We start from the raw sequence: 21,922 nt of genomic DNA on the forward strand, positions 1-21,922 counted from the left end.
AGCAGCCTAATCCATCACAATGAACACAGAAAATTATGGTAGACATAACCAAGCGTGCACGGCAACAGTGGTGGTCAGCCACAAACCAACAACAAGAAAATAGGGGGGGAAGCCAGCACTGCTTAAGGTTAGGACGCATAAATTAGAGTGCATATGCACATAATGTCTAGCTGTATTCAAAAATGAGATATTTAGCAAAAAAATTGATCAATTCAATTGAGCCACCCCGCCGCGCCAAGGCAATCTCATATGGGGGGTCCTACTCTATATATTTTTAATAAATGCTGTGCCATTACGGCCTCCTAAATACACTTAGAGCATGACCACATCAAGTGCAATCTGTACCTGAACATTTACTGGATCGCTCCCATGAAGCCAGATGAAGCAAGTGCAGATGAAGGCCAACCAGGTCTGAACACAGACATATCAGGAATGGCCTCCACACATTGCCTGACCAGCAAACATAGATGAAGGGCGATGTTGGTCCAGACACAGGTGCACAATTAAATAAAGCTTGGGGCAGGGTGGGGCTGCCGTGTGTGTGCACAGCAGCCTAATCCATCACAATGAACACAGAAAATTATGGTAGACATAACCAAGCGTGCACGGCAACAGTGGTGGTCAGACACAAACCAACAACAAGAAAATAGGGGGGGAAGCCAGCACTGCTTAAGGTTAGGACGCATAAATTAGAGTGCATATGCACATAATGTCTAGCTGTATTCAAAAATGAGATATTTAGCAAAAAAATTGATCAATTCAATTGAGCCACCCCGCCGCGCCAAGGCAATCTCATATGGGGGGTCCTACTCTATATATTTTTAATAAATGCTGTGCCATTACGGCCTCCTAAATACACTTAGAGCATGACCACATCAAGTGCAATCTGTACCTGAACATTTACTGGATCGCTCCCATGAAGCCAGATGAAGCAAGTGCAGATGAAGGCCAACCAGGTCTGAACACAGACATATCAGGAATGGCCTCCACACATTGCCTGACCAGCAAACATAGATGAAGGGCGATGTTGGTCCAGACACAGGTGCACAATTAAATAAAGCTTGGGGCAGGGTGGGGCTGCCGTGTGTGTGCACAGCAGCCTAATCCATCACAATGAACACAGAAAATTATGGTAGACATAACCAAGCGTGCACGGCAACAGTGGTGGTCAGCCACAAACCAACAACAAGAAAATAGGGGGGGAAGCCAGCACTGCTTAAGGTTAGGACGCATAAATTAGAGTGCATATGCACATAATGTCTAGCTGTATTCAAAAATGAGATATTTAGCAAAAAAATTGATCAATTCAATTGAGCCACCCCGCCGCGCCAAGGCAATCTCATATGGGGGGGTCCTACTCTATATATTTTTAATAAATGCTGTGCCATTACGGCCTCCTAAATACACTTAGAGCATGACCACATCAAGTGCAATCTGTACCTGAACATTTACTGGATCGCTCCCATGAAGCCAGATGAAGCAAGTGCAGATGAAGGCCAACCAGGTCTGAACACAGACATATCAGGAATGGCCTCCACACATTGCCTGACCAGCAAACATAGATGAAGGGCGATGTTGGTCCAGACACAGGTGCACAATTAAATAAAGCTTGGGGCAGGGTGGGGCTGCCGTGTGTGTGCACAGCAGCCTAATCCATCACAATGAACACAGAAAATTATGGTAGACATAACCAAGCGTGCACGGCAACAGTGGTGGTCAGCCACAAACCAACAACAAGAAAATAGGGGGGGAAGCCAGCACTGCTTAAGGTTAGGACGCATAAATTAGAGTGCATATGCACATAATGTCTAGCTGTATTCAAAAATGAGATATTTAGCAAAAAAAATGATCAATTCAATTGAGCCACCCCGCCGCGCCAAGGCAATCTCATATGGGGGGTCCTACTCTATATATTTTTAATAAATGCTGTGCCATTACGGCCTCCTAAATACACTTAGAGCATGACCACATCAAGTGCAATCTGTACCTGAACATTTACTGGATCGCTCCCATGAAGCCAGATGAAGCAAGTGCAGATGAAGGCCAACCAGGTCTGAACACAGACATATCAGGAATGGCCTCCACACATTGCCTGACCAGCAAACATAGATGAAGGGCGATGTTGGTCCAGACACAGGTGCACAATTAAATAAAGCTTGGGGCAGGGTGGGGCTGCCGTGTGTGTGCACAGCAGCCTAATCCATCACAATGAACACAGAAAATTATGGTAGACATAACCAAGCGTGCACGGCAACAGTGGTGGTCAGCCACAAACCAACAACAAGAAAATAGGGGGGGAAGCCAGCACTGCGGGGTGGCTCAATTGAATTGATCAATTTTTTTGCTAAATATCTCATTTTTGAATACAGCTAGACATTATGTGCATATGCACTCTAATTTATGCGTCCTAACCTTAAGCAGTGCTGGCTTCCCCCCTATTTTCCTACCAAAAAATGTCCCAACCGTCTGATAGGAAAAACAGGCCCTGAAGTCGCTAGGACTTCAAAATGACTATATCAGCACTCAGGTAAATTCTGAAGGCAGAGCAAAGAGACAAACTGATCAGAGACAAAAATGGAACACAGCACACCCCTGACCGGGGATGGCTGAACTCCAAAAAACAAGGTAAACGAAACAAAACTAATAAGTTCAATAGCAGAGCAAAAACTTATCTTTGGGAAGCAGGAATCAGACTGGTCTCCAAGGATCCAGCAGAGAAATCACCAGCGACTCAGAAGGGCATCGGCTGCCTTATATCCAGTCAGAATTTCCTGTTACCCAGTCATCATCTACCAGATCAGGTGTTTGGTAATCAGCCTCACTACCTTCCTTCTCCAGAAGAGGGAGTTCATCAGACATCGACGGTGAAGGGGAAAATGAACTCACAACACTCCCCCTCCTCCACCTACTTAACTTGCTTTTCCACTTGAACTTCTGGCTCCTGGTTCATGATTATTAGTTTTTGTTTTGTTTTATTCTATGTTATTTTAAATTATTTTCCTATCCACATTTTTTGCAAGGCAATTGTCCTGCTGTGGGTTTAAATTCAGGGTCAAGTTCAGATACTGAACCGAACTTTGAACTGCAATTTGGCTGAACCTGATGAACCCGAACATCCACAGGTCCGCTCATCCTTAGTGAAAACATGCATTCTTTATGGAGAAACTAGTCCCATGCATTGCTCAGGTGTGATTTTGGCACATTGTTCCATAGAAACACTTTACAAATCCTGAAGGTTCCATGGGCTTCTTCTATGAACTCTGAGCTTTAGTTCCTTTCATAAATTTTCTATTGGCTTCAGGTTAGGTGATTGGCTGGTTTATTCTAGCAGTTTTATTTTCTTCCTCTGAAACCAATTGAGAATTTCCTTGGCTCTGTGTTTGGAAAATTGGTGATGTGTTCAGTACTTATTTCACCTGCTTTATACTGTATATTATGTGTATTTCTCACAGAATCTCATACTATATGGTATGTATCAAATATAGCCAAGTTTTATCCATAATTGTACTAAAACTTAGTAAGGAATCATCCGTAAGTTAAGGATAAAGATATTGTTAGTAGCTCTAGAAATAGAAATTTAACCTCAAAAGTGAGTTTAGTCATAATGACCCTTGTTTAAACTATTTCTCAATAATATTTTAAAACTAACCTGCCATTTTTTCTGCAAGATCAGTGTTCATGCAAGTGATTGTAACACTATACTTAAATGAACCATGCCGCCAAATTAACCCTTGACCTCTTTAAATCAGGCACAATTATGTCTGCAGCATCAGAGTTTTCTTTCTTTGGGGAAGTTTTCAATAATTGAATCAAGCTGAAGTGCACACATTATGGTACACAAGATATCTTTGTTAATTTTCTGTTACACTCTATCACTATCCAAGAGAAACTTGTCACCGATGAATCTGGACTTTCTCAAAAATATCATTCAACAAGGACATAATTATAGCTTTTTTCATGCGTTTTCGTCTGCCATGTCAATCACATGTAAATCATAGCTGTAATCAAAGCATGGCATACTACCAAATGCAATTGTTGCCAACTTTGGTTAGTATTGATCTAGAATAACATAAGCAAAGTAGGTTAAAAGATGAAAAAAATTCAGATGTTTTTAATAAAATTCACTTCTGAATAGGAAACATAGGTTTAAAAAGCTGAAAGAAGGATAAACAATACTACACAAAAATGATTCAGATGAAAAAAGAGGAAATCATATGTCCGGATGAATGCAAGTAATCTCAGGGTGTTATTAAATATTTTACAGAAATGTATTTATAAGATTTGGCTCTCAATCTAGGAATACTAAGCTGCTGCTGCACAAACTTATTGTCATGGCAAAAAGTGTTGGCATCCTTGAAATTTTTCCAGAAAATTAAGAATTTCTCTCAGAAAATTATTGCAATTACACATATTTAGTTATACACGTTTATTTCCTTTGTGCATATTGGAACAACACAAAAAAAAACAGAGGAAAAAGACAGATTGAACATAATGTTAAACAAAAACACAAAAATGAGCAGGACAAAATTGTTGACAACCTCAACTTAATATTTGGTTGCACATCCTTTGGTATAAACTTTAATCAATTACTTTCATAACCATCAACAAGATTCTTACAACTCTTAAATGGCATTTTGGACCACTCTTCTTTTGCAAACTGCTCCAGGTCTCTCATATTTGAAGGGTGCCTTCTCCCAACAGCAATGTTAAGCTCTCTCTATTGATCAATGGAATTTAGATCCAGACTCTTTGCTGCCAATTCAAGAAGCACCCAGAAATGGATGGAAATAAAGAGCTGGATAGTTCTGAAGCATGTTTGGGGTCATTGTGCTGCTGGAAGACCCATGAGCAAGGATGCAAACACAGCTTTATGGCACTGGGCAATACATTGGGATCCAAAATCTTTTGGTAATCATCAGATTTCATGATGTTTTGCACATTGTCAAGGCAACCAGAGCCAGAGGCAGCAAAATAACCTCAAAACATCTTTGAATCTCCACCATATGTAACTGTAGGTAATGTATTCTTTTCCTTGTAGTGCTCATTCCATTTTCAGTAACAGTAGAATGATGTGCTTTAACAAAAAGCTCTATCTTAGTCTCGTCTGTCCACAAGATACTTTCTCAGAAGATTTTGGATAACTCAGGTACACGTTGGCAAACTGCAGTCTAACTTTTTTATGTCTCTGTGTGAACAGTGGCGTCCTCCTGTCTCGTGCTATAGCATTTCATTTCATTCAAATCTCAACTGATATTTTGCACTGACACTGATGCATCCTGAGCCTACAAGATAGCTTGAATGTCTTTGGAACTTGATGGGGCTTCTGATCCACCATTGGACTATCCTGCTTTGCAAACTTTCATCAATTTTTCTCAGCTGTCCGTGTCCAGGGAGATTAGCTGCAGTGCCATGAGTTGATTATATTGTGCACTATGGATACAGGAACATCAAGATCTCTGAAGGTAGACTTGTAATCATCAGATTGTTGATATTGTTCAACAATTTTATTTGTCAAATCCTGAGACAGTTCTCTTCTCCTCTTTCTGTTCGTCATGCTTAGCGTGGCACACAAAGACAAACAATGCAAAGCCTGAATCTACTCCTCCCCTTTTTTATCTGGGTTTTAGATGTGATTTTTATATTGCCCCCATTTGTTTCAAATGCTTGGAACAAAGTTTGTTTACCCACAGTTTTAGAAAGGTTCCAACAATTCTGTTTGGCACAGTTTTTGGCGTTTTTGTGTGAAATTATGTCCAGTTTGCCTTTATTTCCTCTTTTTTTGTATTGTTCCAATACACACAAAGGAAATAAACATGTGTATAACAAAACACCTGTAATTCCAATAATTTTCTGGGAGATTTCCTTCATCTTTTGGAACAATTTCAAGGGTGCCAACACTTTCTGGCATGACTTTATACAGAGGGTATAAAAAGTCTACACATCTCTATCAATTTAATTTATGTTATTTATTTATGACAATTTAATTATCATGTAAAATCATGCCAACAATGCTCATTTTAGAGCTCTTTCCTAATTTCACCTATAAGCAGTACAAATCCATTGAAGAAAAAAATAAAATTATTTTGAGAGAAGAAATAAATAAAACAAAACAAAAATAATGTGGTTGTATAAGCATAAATAAATATCTTCTCAAAATTGGGAATGTTGTTATGTTCAGAATTAGCTAATCACATTAAAACTCATAAATAGTTAAATAGTAGTTAGTCCGTACTTAGCTGTCATCATTTAAAGTGACTCAGAGGAGGCTGGGTTTTTATTAAACTGGTAAATTTGCATCACCTGACCTCTCCTAAAGATGATAGTGAACAAGCTATAACCCCAACAGGTTAATTAAGGCCTGAAATGTTGGTCAACGTTATCTGAGCTCACAGATCTTCAAGGGTGCACAACCTTTTGCATCGGTACATTTCCTTTTTTGTAATTTCTAAAATATCAAAAAACACAGTATATATGTTTTTGCCTAACATGCACGGTAGTGCAGAAAATTAAGTATTTGATGATATCCTGTCGATTTTGCAAGTTTTCCCACTTACAAAGAATAGAGAGATCTGTAATTTTTATTTTAAATAAACCTCAATTATGAGAGACAGAATCTAAAATAAAAAGCAGAAAATCACATTGTATGATTTTCAAATAAATTGCATTTTATTTCGTGAATTAATATTTGATCACTTTCCAACCAGCAAGAATTCTGGCTTTCACAGACCTATTAATTTTTCTTTAAGAAGTCGTCCTACTCTGCATTCATTACCTGCATTAATTCCAGCAACAGCCATGGAACCTGAAATATCTAAAGATTTATATTGAGTAGTGGGCCAAAATCCCTGCTGAACTGTGTGTAAACTTGGTCAAGAACTACAGGCAAACTCTGTACTGAGTTCTGTAATTATGAGAATAGTCCAATGAACATAGTGGATAAGAGGATTAAAAAGTATTATAATGGACACAGCCACAATCTCACATATCCACCATAATAAAGACAGAAAAAAGACCAACTGCAATGTGAACTCACAGACAAAAGGCAAATACAGTCAAAAGGTCAAACTCCAAGTAAAAACAATTTTATTGGTATGTATAAAAATATATATACACATATATACAGACAAACATGCATGGAAAAGGGCTGAAAGATGGAAAAAGGCTATATCAACCACATACAAAAAGCCCAGGTAGGTATGTCACAGGGGAGTAGCAATAAACAACAAGGTATTGTGAATACATCAATCACTCATAATGTTATGCCAACAGGTAATGAATACCAGGTACCCATACAGGCAAATATGCCATACCCAGAACAGAGTCACATGTTCATACAAGAGGTGAATGCCACCAATATTAAGCAAAGTATAGAAGTATACAGGTACCTTGTAGGCAAAAGGCAACCCTCCCGGACCGACCTACCAACCCCAACGCGCGTTTCGGCGTGCCTTCATCAGGGGGAATAAGGCTTAAGGTGCTGGGTCTGAATTTAAATACAATCCATACCGGAACCATCATTGTGGCCGCGCGGCCCCCTGGTGACGTCACGTCCGCCGGATCGCGCTCACACGGGCAGCCGAGAGCCGGAAACACGTGGGGCCCCACGTGATCCGGAAGTCGGCGCACCGCCGAGACGCGAGCCGGCCGACACAACGAAAGCAGGGCGCACGCGCACCGCAATGAATAAGACAGGGCGCGCCATGGCATATGTGGGCAAGGAAATGGGCGGCTGGAAAAAATAATAATCAAAGTATGTCACAAAGACAAAGCCTAGCAAAGAATTATATAAAATTCACATCACATAACAAATAATAAGAAAAAGAAAAAGAAAAAGAGAAAAAATTGGCTTTGTAGAAATGACATCATACAGTGGACCAATAGTATAAATCCATATAATGAAAACCCATGCCTAGACAAACAAAATTGCCATGAAATCGCAGATGAACATAACAATATATACAAAAGCGTTAACATTATACAGGTATATGCTTATATAGAGTATCAACAAAGGAAATGAAAATACGCATACAATTATAACACAAGCGATCCCATATAGATGCATAAAGAACAGATACGTCACAAATATAATAGCCATGTCATTAATTATAGCACACATATTATCCCATACATTGAGAGTATAAATACAACATGACAGATACAACATCAATCTGTCTCAGCAAAAATACGGACCCCAAAAATTATTTATATATATATATGCATATCCCCACAAGCAAGAACATTCAAGATGACAAAAAACAACACCAACGCATATAATATATATGTAAAACGACGATTGTGGAATAAATCCAAAGATGAATACGCGTCCATGTCAGTAACCGGATACAGATAGCCGTCAACAATAACACAAAACACTAAAAAAAGAGAAAAACAAAAACATAATTAAAATCAGTTAAAAATAATGTATGCGGAAGCATAACCAAGCACAGTAGACCAATGGTTAGAGAAATGGCGAGAAGCTGAGATTCTCATTTAATCCGTATGGCTGAACTGTATTGAGGGTCCAAATCCATCTACACTCCAATTGACCTAAACGTTTGGACAAATCACCACCCCTGATATTAATCTCCAACACATCAATGCCGCGAACTCTCAAAAGAGAGCTGTTGCATTGATGGAATAACTTAAAGTGTTTGAGGATAGTTTTAAGGGTGGTTGTCTCATCATGCCCGTCGGCAGCTTGAATGCCTAGAACGTGTTCTCTAATCCGGACCTTAAGCTGTCTTGTCGTCATCCCCACGTAAATTAAACCACAAGGACAAGTGGCGAAATACACCACATACCTTGTGGTACACGTGATACGTTTCCTAATACTATAGGTTTTTGTACCAGCCGAATTAGAGAAGTCATTGCACCTGTCCACATTAGGGCATTCCACAAAGCGGCCACAAGGAGAACAACCACCCACAATTGAGCCAACGCCCAAAAACATCTGTGACTGTAAACCCACATGGTGGCTTTTAGTTAAGAGGTCACGTAAATTTCTGGCACGTCTAAACGTAATTAATGGTCGTTTAGGTAGAAACTTATTAATTACAGGATTCACTTGTAGAATAGGCCATGCCTTAATTAGTGCTGACCTAACACGATCCGAATGAGGATGGAACGTAGTAATGAACCTACAATGATTCATATTATCAGGTTCCCTGGCCCGTTTGTTATATAGTAGAGAATTCCGTTTAGAGTGCTTGGCCCTATGATAGGCCTTCTTAACAATCCGCCTACTATACCCACATTCTAGGAATCGTGATTTCAATTCCTCTGCCCGCCTCTCAAAGTCTACATCCGATGAGCACAATCGTCTCAAATGGAGAAATTGTCCCACCGGTATAGAAGTAACCATATGTCGCGGATGGCAGGAAGATGCGTGTAGTAATGTATTAGTGGAGGTGGGTTTACGAAAAATGTCAGTATTTACATTGCCACGGTTATCCTTGGAAATCGTGACATCCAGAAAATTGATTCTAGTACTATCCCACTCACATGTCAAGGAAATATTTAAGTCACTGCTATTGAGGCACTTAACAAATTGGGCAAGGTCGATGGCCGTGCCCTGCCAAACGAACAGGATGTCATCGATATACCACGTCCAGAAGGGGACGCGATCCATCGACGGCACCCTGCCCGAAAGGAAGAGGTCCCTCTCCCACAGCCCCAGGAACAGATTAGCATAGGCCAGCGCAAAGGCCGCGCCCATGGCTGTCCCCTGGAGCTGCAGGAAGAAGGACCCCTTAAACACAAAATAATTGTGTGTGAGGGTGAATTCCAGCAGTTCCAGCAGGAGTCCCTTCAAGGCAATTGATAAATTAGAAGTTTGCAGAAAAAATCGTACTGCAGCTATACCATCCTTATGTTTGATATTAGTATACAGGGACTCCACATCTGCTGAAACTAACAGGGATTCACCCTCAAGGCAAAGGCCATCGACCTTGCACAAAAGTTCACCTGTATCTCTCAGATACGAGGGGAGAGCTGTAACGAGAGGCTGAAGGTGGAAGTCAATCCAACGGTTGACATGCTCTAAATAGTACGTCTCCCTGATACGATGGGTCGACCAGGTGGTGACCTCAGATCCTTATGGATCTTTGGCAATAAGTAAAAAGTGTTTTTAGTGTTTTGTGTTATTGTTGACGGCTATCTGTATCCGGTTACTGACATGGACGCGTATTCATCTTTGGATTTATTCCACAATCGTCGTTTTACATATATATTATATGCGTTGGTGTTGTTTTTTGTCATCTTGAATGTTCTTGCTTGTGGGGATATGCATATATATATATAAATAATTTTTGGGGTCCGTATTTTTGCTGAGACAGATTGATGTTGTATCTGTCATGTTGTATTTATACTCTCAATGTATGGGATAATATGTGTGCTATAATTAATGACATGGCTATTATATTTGTGACGTATCTGTTCTTTATGCATCTATATGGGATCGCTTGTGTTATAATTGTATGCATATTTTCATTTCCTTTGTTGATACTCTATATAAGCATATACCTGTATAATGTTAACGCTTTTGTATATATTGTTATGTTCATCTGCGATTTCATGGCAATTTTGTTTGTCTAGGCATGGGTTTTCATTATATGGATTTATACTATTGGTCCACTGTATGATGTCATTTCTACAAAGCCAATTTTTTCTCTTTTTCTTTTTCTTATTATTTGTTATGTGATGTGAATTTTATATAATTCTTTGCTAGGCTTTGTCTTTGTGACATACTTTGATTATTATTTTTTCCAGCTGCCCATTTCCTTGCCCACATATGCCATGGCGCGCCCTGTCTTATTCATTGCGGTGCGCGTGCGCCCTGCTTTCGTTGTGTCGGCCGGCTCGCGTCTCGGCGGTGCGCCGACTTCCGGATCACGTGGGGCCCCACGTGTTTCCGGCTCTCGGCTGCCCGTGTGAGCGCGATCCGGCGGACGTGACGTCACCAGGGGGCCGCGCGGCCACAATGATGGTTCCGGTATGGATTGTATTTAAATTCAGACCCAGCACCTTAAGCCTTATTCCCCCTGATGAAGGCACGCCGAAACGCGCGTTGGGGTTGGTAGGTCGGTCCGGGAGGGTTGCCTTTTGCCTACAAGGTACCTGTATACTTCTATACTTTGCTTAATATTGGTGGCATTCACCTCTTGTATGAACATGTGACTCTGTTCTGGGTATGGCATATTTGCCTGTATGGGTACCTGGTATTCATTACCTGTTGGCATAACATTATGAGTGATTGATGTATTCACAATACCTTGTTGTTTATTGCTACTCCCCTGTGACATACCTACCTGGGCTTTTTGTATGTGGTTGATATAGCCTTTTTCCATCTTTCAGCCCTTTTCCATGCATGTTTGTCTGTATATATGTGTATATATATTTTTATACATACCAATAAAATTGTTTTTACTTGGAGTTTGACCTTTTGACTGTATTTGCCTTTTGTCTGTGAGTTCTGTAATTGTAAACAAAGGTTTCTGTACCAAATATTGAGTTCTCTTTTTCTATTGTATCTTAAATCATTAACTCCGGAGGTATTTTTGATTTGCATTTTCGTTTTTTGCTCCCCTTCTTCCCAAAGCCAAAACTTTTTTATTTTTCTGTTAATATGGCCATGTGAAGGCTAGCTCTTTGCAGGACGAGTTGTACTTTTAATGACACCATTGATTTTAACATACCACATACTGGAAAACGGGAAAAAAATTTCAAGTGCGGTGAAATTGCAAAAAAGTGCAATCCAACAATTTTTGGGGTTTTTTTTCACCATGTTCACTAAAAGCTAAAACTGACCTGCCATTATGATCTTCCAGGTCATTACAAGTTCATAGATACCAAACATGTCTAGGTTTTTTTTATCTAAGTGGTGAAAAAAAATTGAAAAATTTTTTCATCAAAAAAAAAAATTGTGCCATTTTCCAATTCCCATAGCGTCTCCATTTTTTGTGATCTCGGGTTTGGTGTGGGCTTATTTTGTGAGCACCGAGTTGACCGCTTTAATTGTATCATTTTGGTGCAGATACGATCTTTTTATTACCCATTATTGCATTTTAATGCAATGTTGCGGCAACCATAAAAAGCAATTCTGGCGTTTTGCATTTTTTTCTCATTACGCCATTTAGCAATTGGGCTAAATCTTTTCTTAAATTGATAGATCGGGTGATTCTGACCGTGGCAATACCAAATATGTGTATGCTTGATTTCTTTTTTTTAATTGTTTTATTTTGAATGGGGCAAATGGTGGGGTGACTTGAACTTTTATATTTGTTTTACTGTTTTAATATTTTTAAAAACTTTTTTTCACTCTTGGCATGCTTCAATAGTCTCCATGAGAGACTAGAAGGTGCCTTAATCTGATTGACTCTGCTACATAAAGGCAATGATCAGATCGCCTGCATGTAGCAGAATTGCTCTCTTGCCCGGTGGTTGGAGCTCATAGCAATCCGGCACTGACAACCATATAGGTCTGCTGGAGACCTCTGGTTTTCATGCTAACCCATCGGTGACCCATGATCACGTGACGGAGGCACCAAAGGGCGGGATTTCCATCGCGCTTGCTGGAAGCACGAGTTAAATGTCGCTCTCAGTGATTGACAGCAGCATTTAACAGGTTAACAACCACGGGTGGATCGCGATTCCACCCACGGCTGTTAGAGGCACATATCAGCTGTTCAAAACTTCTGACATGTGCTGGGAAAGATGTGGGCTCTGCACTGGAACCGACATCAAAGGGAGGGAGTTTGACATCGGTGTTCTATTAGGCCCGATGTTGGAAAGGGGTGAAACTTATTTCATGCAATAAAATGCAAATTAGATATGTAAATATCATGCAATGTGATTTTCTGCATTTTTATTTAAGATTCCGTCTCTTACAGTTGAAGTGTACTTACGTTATAAATTGCAGACCTGCCTAATCTTTTGTAGGTGGGAAAACTTGCAAAATCGGTAGTGTATTAAATACTTATTTTTTCCACTGTATATGTATTTAGACATTTACCAAGTTTGTAGTTTCTGCGCTCTGCTTAAAAAATGTCAACAGTTTTGTTTAGCAGTGTTTTAATACAAAGCACTGAATTTACTTCACAATATTATTCACCCTCTGTTCATATCCAGTTTCTAATCTCCAAGACAAGGGATCTTGAAGACTGCAACTTGAGTCATTTTTCTGAAACATATTTGTCTACATTGCTATGTGAGAGACATGTACTGATCTCTACATGAGTAATACATTTATAAAGGTCCTTTATGAATGCGGATGTGAAAAAATAAAACTTGACTGGTAAGGACAAACACTTTTTTCACACAATTGTGAGAGACCAGCTAATGGCCAACATCAAAGCCAAAAGCTGTATGAGGGCACATCAATATGGCCATAGAGTATAATGAGGCTCTTATTGAAGAATGTGAAATAAGCTTTTAATTGTGTTGTCTGAAGCTTTGTGGCACATGAACCTGTTGTAGCAAATTCAGATCTGCCTCTTTGATCTTTGCCTTACATCTTTCAAGTTATGCTGTTACTGTTTTAATTCTTTTCTAAAAGAACAATGGGTCCCTCAGTCCAATTTTTGGATTATTCCATGAATCCCATTGTTGTCCATTCCCAAGACAAACACTATCATATCAGAAATCATAGCATATGGATAAGACTATGAGTTAGCCACATTCACTAAAGGGGGCTTCACCCATAGCGATATCGCTAGCAATATCGCTAAAGCGTCACCGATTTTGTGACGCAGCAGTGATATTGCTAACGATATCGCTATGTGTGATACTGACCTCCAACCCGCTCCCCCGCTGGCTATCGCTGATCGCGCGAGAACGTCCTGGACCATTTCTCGTTGGCCGCTTCCTGCTGGGCTTCCTGCTGGCGCCGACGAGCGACGCGTGGACGCGGGTGGGAGGACGTCTTGATCGCCGCATCTGACAGGTAAGTAACGACCGCTGCTACGTCGCTGGTGAGATCTGCCTGTTTGGCAGCTCACTAGCGACCATTTAGCGATGCACCAGCGATCCTGACCGGGTCGTATCATGGTTGGGATTGCTGGTGCATTGCTAAATGTGACGGGACCCTAACCGCCATCTCTTTTTATTTTTAGTACTGCTTCTTTCGCTTTTTAGCAAATGTTTTTCTTGTATTCCCTATTTGGTTGATAAGTCAATCTCAGAATTCTGCAGAGATAAGCAGCATAGGGTCCTGTGAAAGAAAATGTTGTGAGTCACTTGTTTAGGGTGAGGTGCTGAGATATCAGAGCTCCTTTATACCAAGTCCTTGAACGGTATGCCATTTTTTTGGGGGATTGTAATTAAGCACAATAGTCATGTTACATTACTGGACTTGCTTTTCAATTTAGAAGTGGGCCTTTTTGCTTAAATGATACATATGTGATTTCATAGACTTTTCACAGCCTTCATTGACTGTAATGTTGTCAGTATCTGTTAGGGGCTGGCGGAACGCACAAAATAATATGAAAGTAATGACAAGGTGCGTTCGCAGCCGGAGTCCACCTTGCAGAGATGTTACCTGCTGCGTGGTAATGGCGGACACTATATGGCGGTATATTCGCTGAACGCATGTGAGTTAACGTCACCCGGTGTGTACAAAGGCGTACTCTGTTGCTCCACAGAGTCTCACTATCGCGGAATATAAATGCCGAAGGCTGTTAAAGCTAACAGACTTCGGCAAAGAGAGAGCTGGTGTACAGTCACAGGACTCTGCCTCAAAGACACAGGGTTAGAGTCCCTCTGGACCCACCAGCGCACAGTGCCACAATTGTGGTGCCAGGGAGACTCTTTGTTAATAGATTAGTGCGCTACTTGTGTGCAGTACTGCTCTGGCAGATGCCACTAACCACCCCTAACTGGGGCTAGGAAAGCGCACTAATTGCGCACGGTGCCGCACTGGCGATTGCTGCTAAATCGACGCAGTATGCTCGTGCCTAGTGCTGGATGGCTTAGTCTGGCGCTAGTCAGCTGAAAGACCCTTTTACATGCACAAACAGAGGGAGGGAGTCATAAGGAGTCAGTCACCAGAAACATGCATCCATCCTCACACACACAAGTACAGTTTTATACTAGCGCATGGCCGGGTGACCATGCAAACCATTTATAGCTGCAGCCTTCCGGGACCATCCTAGTGGTCCAATCTGAGCAGTAACAGGACCTGAGCATGTGACCTCCGACCTCCAATGAGAGGTCGTCCCACGGGCATGCTCAATTGGCCAAAAGAAGGACTTAGTCCCAAGAGTTGCTCGCTGCTGGCCAGTATAGGTTGCTATAGCTGAACCTGGGGTAGCAGCAGCAACCAAACTGACATCACTAGCCTGAGCAAGACGCTGGGATTTACGTCTCTGCTGAGCAGCCTCCTCTGCGGTTGGGACTGAATGAGAGCCCGCAGAAGGCAAGGTCCGGGATTCCTCCTGTGCAGAGGAGGAAGCCCGACGCCTAACAGTATCTGCTTTACATTTTAGTCCGGAACAATTTTGAATGAGTTCCAGATACATATAAAGTGCATTATTAAAATACATCACTGGCAGGGGCAGAAATAGATGGAAGAAGGTCCATGTGCAAGGACAATGCATGAGTCTATTGCAGTTCAATAGCTCATCGTAATGCATGGCTTTGTGTGTCAAGGTGAGAGAAGGTGATTGCTGGTTTGGATGTGGAAGTGGCCCTTTATCCTTTCAGGCTTCTGTACAGGTTGCACCATTGGCGTGTTGGTATGGTATGCCCCTAATCACTGTTATATAACCACCTTAATTTAAGCATCATTACTCCTTTACTGCCTGAAATTCTAATATATACGATATATATACATATTATACATATTATATATATATATACTGTACATACACACACACATATACATACTGTATGTATACTTCTCCAAAAAATAAAGGGAACACTATTCCAGGCTGTTTATCTTCCCTTTATTTCTTTGAGCAATATATATATACTAGATTATGGCCCGATGCTATCGCATCGGGAGGATGCGATAGCATCACACCTCTTGCCATATTAACCCTCAACACACACACTCCTCTCACCTTTCACCATCTCCACTCGCATCCACTCACTCTTTCACTCCACATACGACCCTTTCTCTCTCACTCCATCTCTCATACTCACACCGTCATCGTCGCTGCCCCGACATCTTCCTCCGCCGCCGCGATCCAGGATCCAGACGTTCTCCAGGCCGCCGACATGTTCTTGCGGGACGCCATCCTGGATTTCGTGAAATCCCGCGATATTAAAGATGGCGTCGCCGCAACATGTTGCTGGCGTGGACGACATCGGGATCCAAAAAGATGGCGTTGGCGAAATCTCGCAAGATTACGCCGACGCCATTTTGGATCCCGATGTCGCCCACGCCAGTGACATATTCTTGCGGGACGCCATCTTGGATTTCGTGAAGTCCTGCGATATTCAAGATGGCGTCGCCGCAACAACATGTCGCTGGCATGGCGACATCGGGATCCAAAATGGCGTCGGCGTAATCTCGCGAGATTTCGCCGACGCCATCTTTTTGGATCCCGATGTCGTCCACGCCAGCGACATGTTGTTGCGGCGACGCCATCTTTAATATCGCAGGATTTCACGAAATCCAAGATGGCGTCCCGCAAGAACATGTCGGCGGCCTGGAGAACGTCTGGATCCTGGATCGCGGCGGCGGAGGAAGATGTCGGGGCAGCGACGATGACAGTGTGAGTATGAGAAACGGAGTGAAAGAAAGGAACGTATGTGGAGTGAAAGAGTGAGTGGACATGAGTGGAGGTGAAAGGTGAGAGGAGTGTGTGTTGAGGCGGTGTGGTGTGTTGAGTGTTAACATGTGCGTGTGTGTGTGGTGACGTCACCGGTTACAACTGGATGGAAGTTGTTACAACCGGAAGCTGGTTAGGGCATTTATTATTATAGATATATATCTATATATCTATCAATTCCAGGACCAACTTAAATAGTTTAAAGTAAGACATTTTTGTAAACGACATTTCTAGTGAAGATTTTTGGGCTATTAGGTAGCAATTGTCCTTGAAGTGGTGTATCCACCACTTTGATCCTAACGTTGCTGCGTTGCTTTACTCGGGAGAATGCAACATACAATTGTCCATGGGCAAATACAGGTTCGGGCAAAAAAATTCCAACTCGATTGAGGGTCTGTCCTTGGGATTTGTTAATGGTCATAGCAAAAGCAGGTTTTAGAGGAAACTGTCGACGTTTTAATTTAAAAGGTAACCCAGTTTCTGAAGGACACAAATCGATGCGTGGAATAAACACAATGTCTCCTTCAGCTGAGCCAGTAATCACTTTAGCCTGTATGATGTTGCGGAGTAAGGCAATGACAATGAGGCGAGTGCCATTGCAGAGACCTTTCTTGGTGTTTAGGTTTCTTAATAGCATCACAATGGTGCCAATTTTAAGTTTTAAGAGATGTGATGGCATTCCTGATGGTGTCAGAGAGTTTAAAAATTCAACTGGGTAGTTTTCACATTCCTCTGCCTCATCAGCATCGACAGAATCATCACTTGTATATACAGTATAATCACCACTAATGCGATCCATTACTTTACAGTTCAGAAAATCGACGTCATCATTTTTCGGACATAGTATAGCATGTGATGCAGCAGTGTCGAGGCTTTGTTGGTCATTAACATCAATGCAAATATGGTCTCCAAAGATTTCGGTTACTATAGAGCCAGTGCAAAGCATGTCTGGAGGAATTTCAATGACATCCTCTCCAAGGTTATGTTCATTAGACAGCTCACCATTTCCAAGTTTAAGCAACCAAGTGCTGTATTCAGGATCAGTGGAGCGCATGTTGTTAATTAGCGGTAGTCTGGTAAAATGTTGCCAATGTTCTGAATATTTAATGCAGGAATCTACAATGTCTATTCTTGTTCCATGAGCGATGACGGGAAGACATTGTCTGAAGTCTCCTCCAAGAACAATAACTTTACCTCCAAATGGTGTTTTATTTTTTTCAGCAACATTTGTTGTCATGATGTCACGTAGAAGTCTATCTATCACATTCAATGCATGTTTTTGGACCATAGTGCACTCATCAATAATAAAAAGTTTTGTACTCTGTAAATGTTTTCCTGCATTTGTATCGTTTTTAATCCTGGAAACAGATGTTTCGTTGATCGGAATAGGTATGCCATATAGAGAGTGGATTGTTCGGCCTCCTTGTATCAAGTTAGATGCTATTCCTGTAGTTGCTGCAGGTGACACAATTTCTCCTTGTCCTCTTAAATGATGTGTAAGTAGATGGTATAGGTAGGTCTTTCCACTGCCACCAGGTCCATCGAGAAAAAAGCACTTTGGTATTAAACTGCTATTTTGTAAAGCTTCAGTAATGACATCATAGGCAAAAAGTTGCTCCTGATTAAGAGTTTCTTTCATCTCTGCAGCTTTTTTTAACTCATAATCCTTATCATATTGTTTAAGGAGTTGTTTAATATTTTTTGCTGGGCGTGGTAAATTATAATCAGCAAAAGTTTTTCCATGGACTATGAGGACATCTTGGACATCTTTCATAGCATATCCTTCACAATCGATACACTCTTCAGTGTTGCTGTGGTATGTATGACAATAGTCTTGTAAAAAATGGTCCTTAAATTCATTCCACAATTCAAGTGGATTACTGGGGGGGCCAAAAATACAGATATAAGCAAACATGTCTCTAAGTTGGGAAGGCATGTTAAGAATGCAAGCATCTGTTAAAGTATGTCTCCAGATGCTATCATCGAATAATAATCCAAGTGCTAATGCAGCATCCTTAAAGGTTTCATGCATAACTCCATTGACGGTTTTAATGCTGTCAAAACTGGTAGCAGTTTTTACATGCAGTAACAACAAACGTAAATAATAGCGTTCTTGGTCTTTCACACTAACAGTATACATTCTTCCAATAACTGTGAGACCCCCTCGTTTTCTTTGTTCCCATGTGCCTTGTTTCCAAACGTAGTGTTCTGGAATTTCGCGGTAGAAATAGTTATGTGCATTGTGGTCGATCTTATTAAGGTTGAAATACGCCATAAGTGTAGAATTGGAATTGAGCTTTTGATGGATGTTGTCTGCAGAGTCATTCTCATGAAAATAGAGTGGTTGAGAATTAGGCAGATGTACGGCTAGGCGAATGATGGCATGAGATTGTTTATGCATAGGAAAAGCAAATATCCGCCATGCAGCCTCAGGTGCACTAACATATCTGGTATCCGTAAATTGGTGTGTTTCATCATGTTGGATGTTATTTTGGGAAATTTCAAGGTTGGCTTTGTCATGTCCTTTGTAAACGTATTTAAATAAATATTTTACACTTTGAATGGAAGCACATATTTCTACATTAATATGGCACTTGTATTTGGTGAGTAAAAATGGGTTATATGGAACTACCCATGAATTGTCAATCGTCTTAGAATGGTGTTCATATGTTTTGCCAATGGGTCTGCGGTAAGTGGGATAGCCATCCTTTTCTTTGATGGTATATGGTTGGTTTTGTTTTGGGAAACCTTTGCTACACTTTCCAAGATCCATACAGGGAGAATTAGGATTGTGTTCTCCACAGGGACCATGAATCATGTGTTGAAGAACAATGTTATGGAGCTGAGGGTAGATTGTTTCATCAGGTATTTCAGCCCAGAATATATTGTCTATGTCCGCCTCAGTCCGTAATTTAGACAGGCTGTCAAGAATAATTAAAATATGAGCGTGTCGGAGACCACGCTTCTGAAATTCAATGACATGGACCATTGCAGTGACGTTTCCAAATAATCCACTGCTAATGTCTTTTAAGAGGGATTCCAGTTTAATTTTAAAGACACGTGCAACCAAGTCTGGTCTGTGTTCAACACGCTGCCACGGTTCTAAATGTGTAGTAATCTCATTCCACTTAGGATTACATGTCATGGTGATAAATAGATCTGGTCGACCATACTTTGTAACAATAGCCATAGCATCCTGGTAGCGCTGCTGCATGTTTCTTGGACTGCCTTCAAAAGAAGATGGTAAAATGACGGTTTTCCCAATAGGGATGCCCTTTTGAACCGATTTTTTGAGTAGATGTTCTTGAAGGAGGCAGTAATCCTCCACTTTTAAATCTTTTTGGTGTTTGCGGATGTAATGTAGGCGATTAGCTTCGATTTTGACATAAGCATCTACTAAATATTGCTGTGTTAGCTTACCACCATTGAGGAGTGGATTAAAGTAATTTCTGACAGATAACATATAGCAATAGTATTGGAGTTGAGTGATCCTCCTCGAACTTTTGCCTTGTTGTTTGAGTGCATCATGCCATCCTTGGTCTCCATAAGGGAAAAATATTGGATAGAGGAGGGCATCCAAATTGCTATGGAGAATACTAATTTGTTGTGTTTTTGGAGCTAAAGGGTTATGGGGATCAGGTTTTAAATGAATTAATATGTCTCTATTGAAAGGTGGCTCACCATTGTCATTTTGAAACACGACTGCTACTTCACTGACAGTGGGATTATTGTAGCGTCGAGGGTCTTGAGTACGATCTTGTTTAATAGCCATAGTGATGTTTGGCATGACAGTTCCGTTTTGTAGAGATTTAATTTTTTCTTGTTCTTCCACATCACGTAACATTTGATAAGCTTCCACAAAAGGATTAATAGTTTGGATTTGAAGGGCAATAATGTTCATCAATGTAGGATGACATTTTTGATTTTCTTTACATCGTAAGCGTTGTTCGTTTGCAGTAGTGGTATCGAGAATGTAAAGTTGGGCAAATGCGCGTTGCTGGTCATCTGAGGGATGTAGTGTTCCAGTTCTATGATAGATCTGGCCATGTATGCGGAAACAGTATGGGCCATATCCAGGAGGTGGTGAAATATTTGCACCCATGGAGGCAAAAGCAAAGGAACTGTTAATACTTCGAATATTATCCATGAAATTTTTGCTAAATTCACTTTGCCCTTTCAGCAAACGTGTAAAGACATCAGGATATTGTAGTATGGGTACATGGACTTTACCCTTCTGACAGCAGAGCGTAAAGTTGTTATCAGAAGGTATCTCTGCTACAAAATGCAAAGCTTCGCAATGCTCACATACATGGGTCATGTCACCACAGCTGTGTTCGGTAATACTATTTTCATCATTAGTGAAAATGTGAGGTTGTAGTAGAAGTGCATGTCTAACCGATGGGGTGCGCCTAGTTTTGAGACCAACGTATATTTGTCTTGGTTGCACTTTCTGCGGGCTAACTGCAGCTTGTATGTGAAGAAACTGTGCGTTGGTATTGAATGGTGGTATTGATAGGGCAGAAACAGATTGCTGATTAGTTATGTCAGTGAACGGCATATAGGATGAAGTGTGGTAGTAACTTGTTCCACATGCTGATGTGGAAGCATCCTGTTGTGAGTCTACTAATAATGATGAGGAAGAAGCCGTCTGTTGTTGGCGGTGATGGCGTGTAGAGGCTTCTTCAGCCAATGTAATAGATTTAGAGTTAGGGGATTCGTGTGTGAGACAACGGCGTTTATAAGCCTTAATCTTGTCAAGTCGATGCTGTTTTTCCTCAGGAGTCTCATTAGCACGGCGTTGTTTTTGTCGTAGTGCTAAAGCTGCTTTCCTTTCACTGGCATTGGCATACTGTGCATCGGTATTGAATGGTGGTATTGATAGGGCAGAAACAGATTGCTGATTAGTTATGTCAGTGAACGGCATATGGGATGAAGTGTAGCAGTAAATTGTTCCACATGCTGATGTGGAAGCATCCTGTTGTGAGTCTAATAATAATGATGAGGAAGAGGCCGTCTGTTGTCGGAGGTGACGGCGTGCAGAGGCTTCTTCAGCCAATCTTATGGATTTAGAGTTAGGGGATTCGTGTGTGAGGCGACGGCGTTTATAAGCCTTAATCTTCTCAAGGCGATGGTGTTTTTCCTCAGGAGTCTCA

This window comes from Dendrobates tinctorius, unplaced genomic scaffold, assembly GCF_039654945.1.
Source record: "Dendrobates tinctorius isolate UK_male_01 unplaced genomic scaffold, ASM3965494v1 ptg000174l, whole genome shotgun sequence".
NCBI classification, from domain to species: Eukaryota; Metazoa; Chordata; class Amphibia; order Anura; family Dendrobatidae; genus Dendrobates; species Dendrobates tinctorius.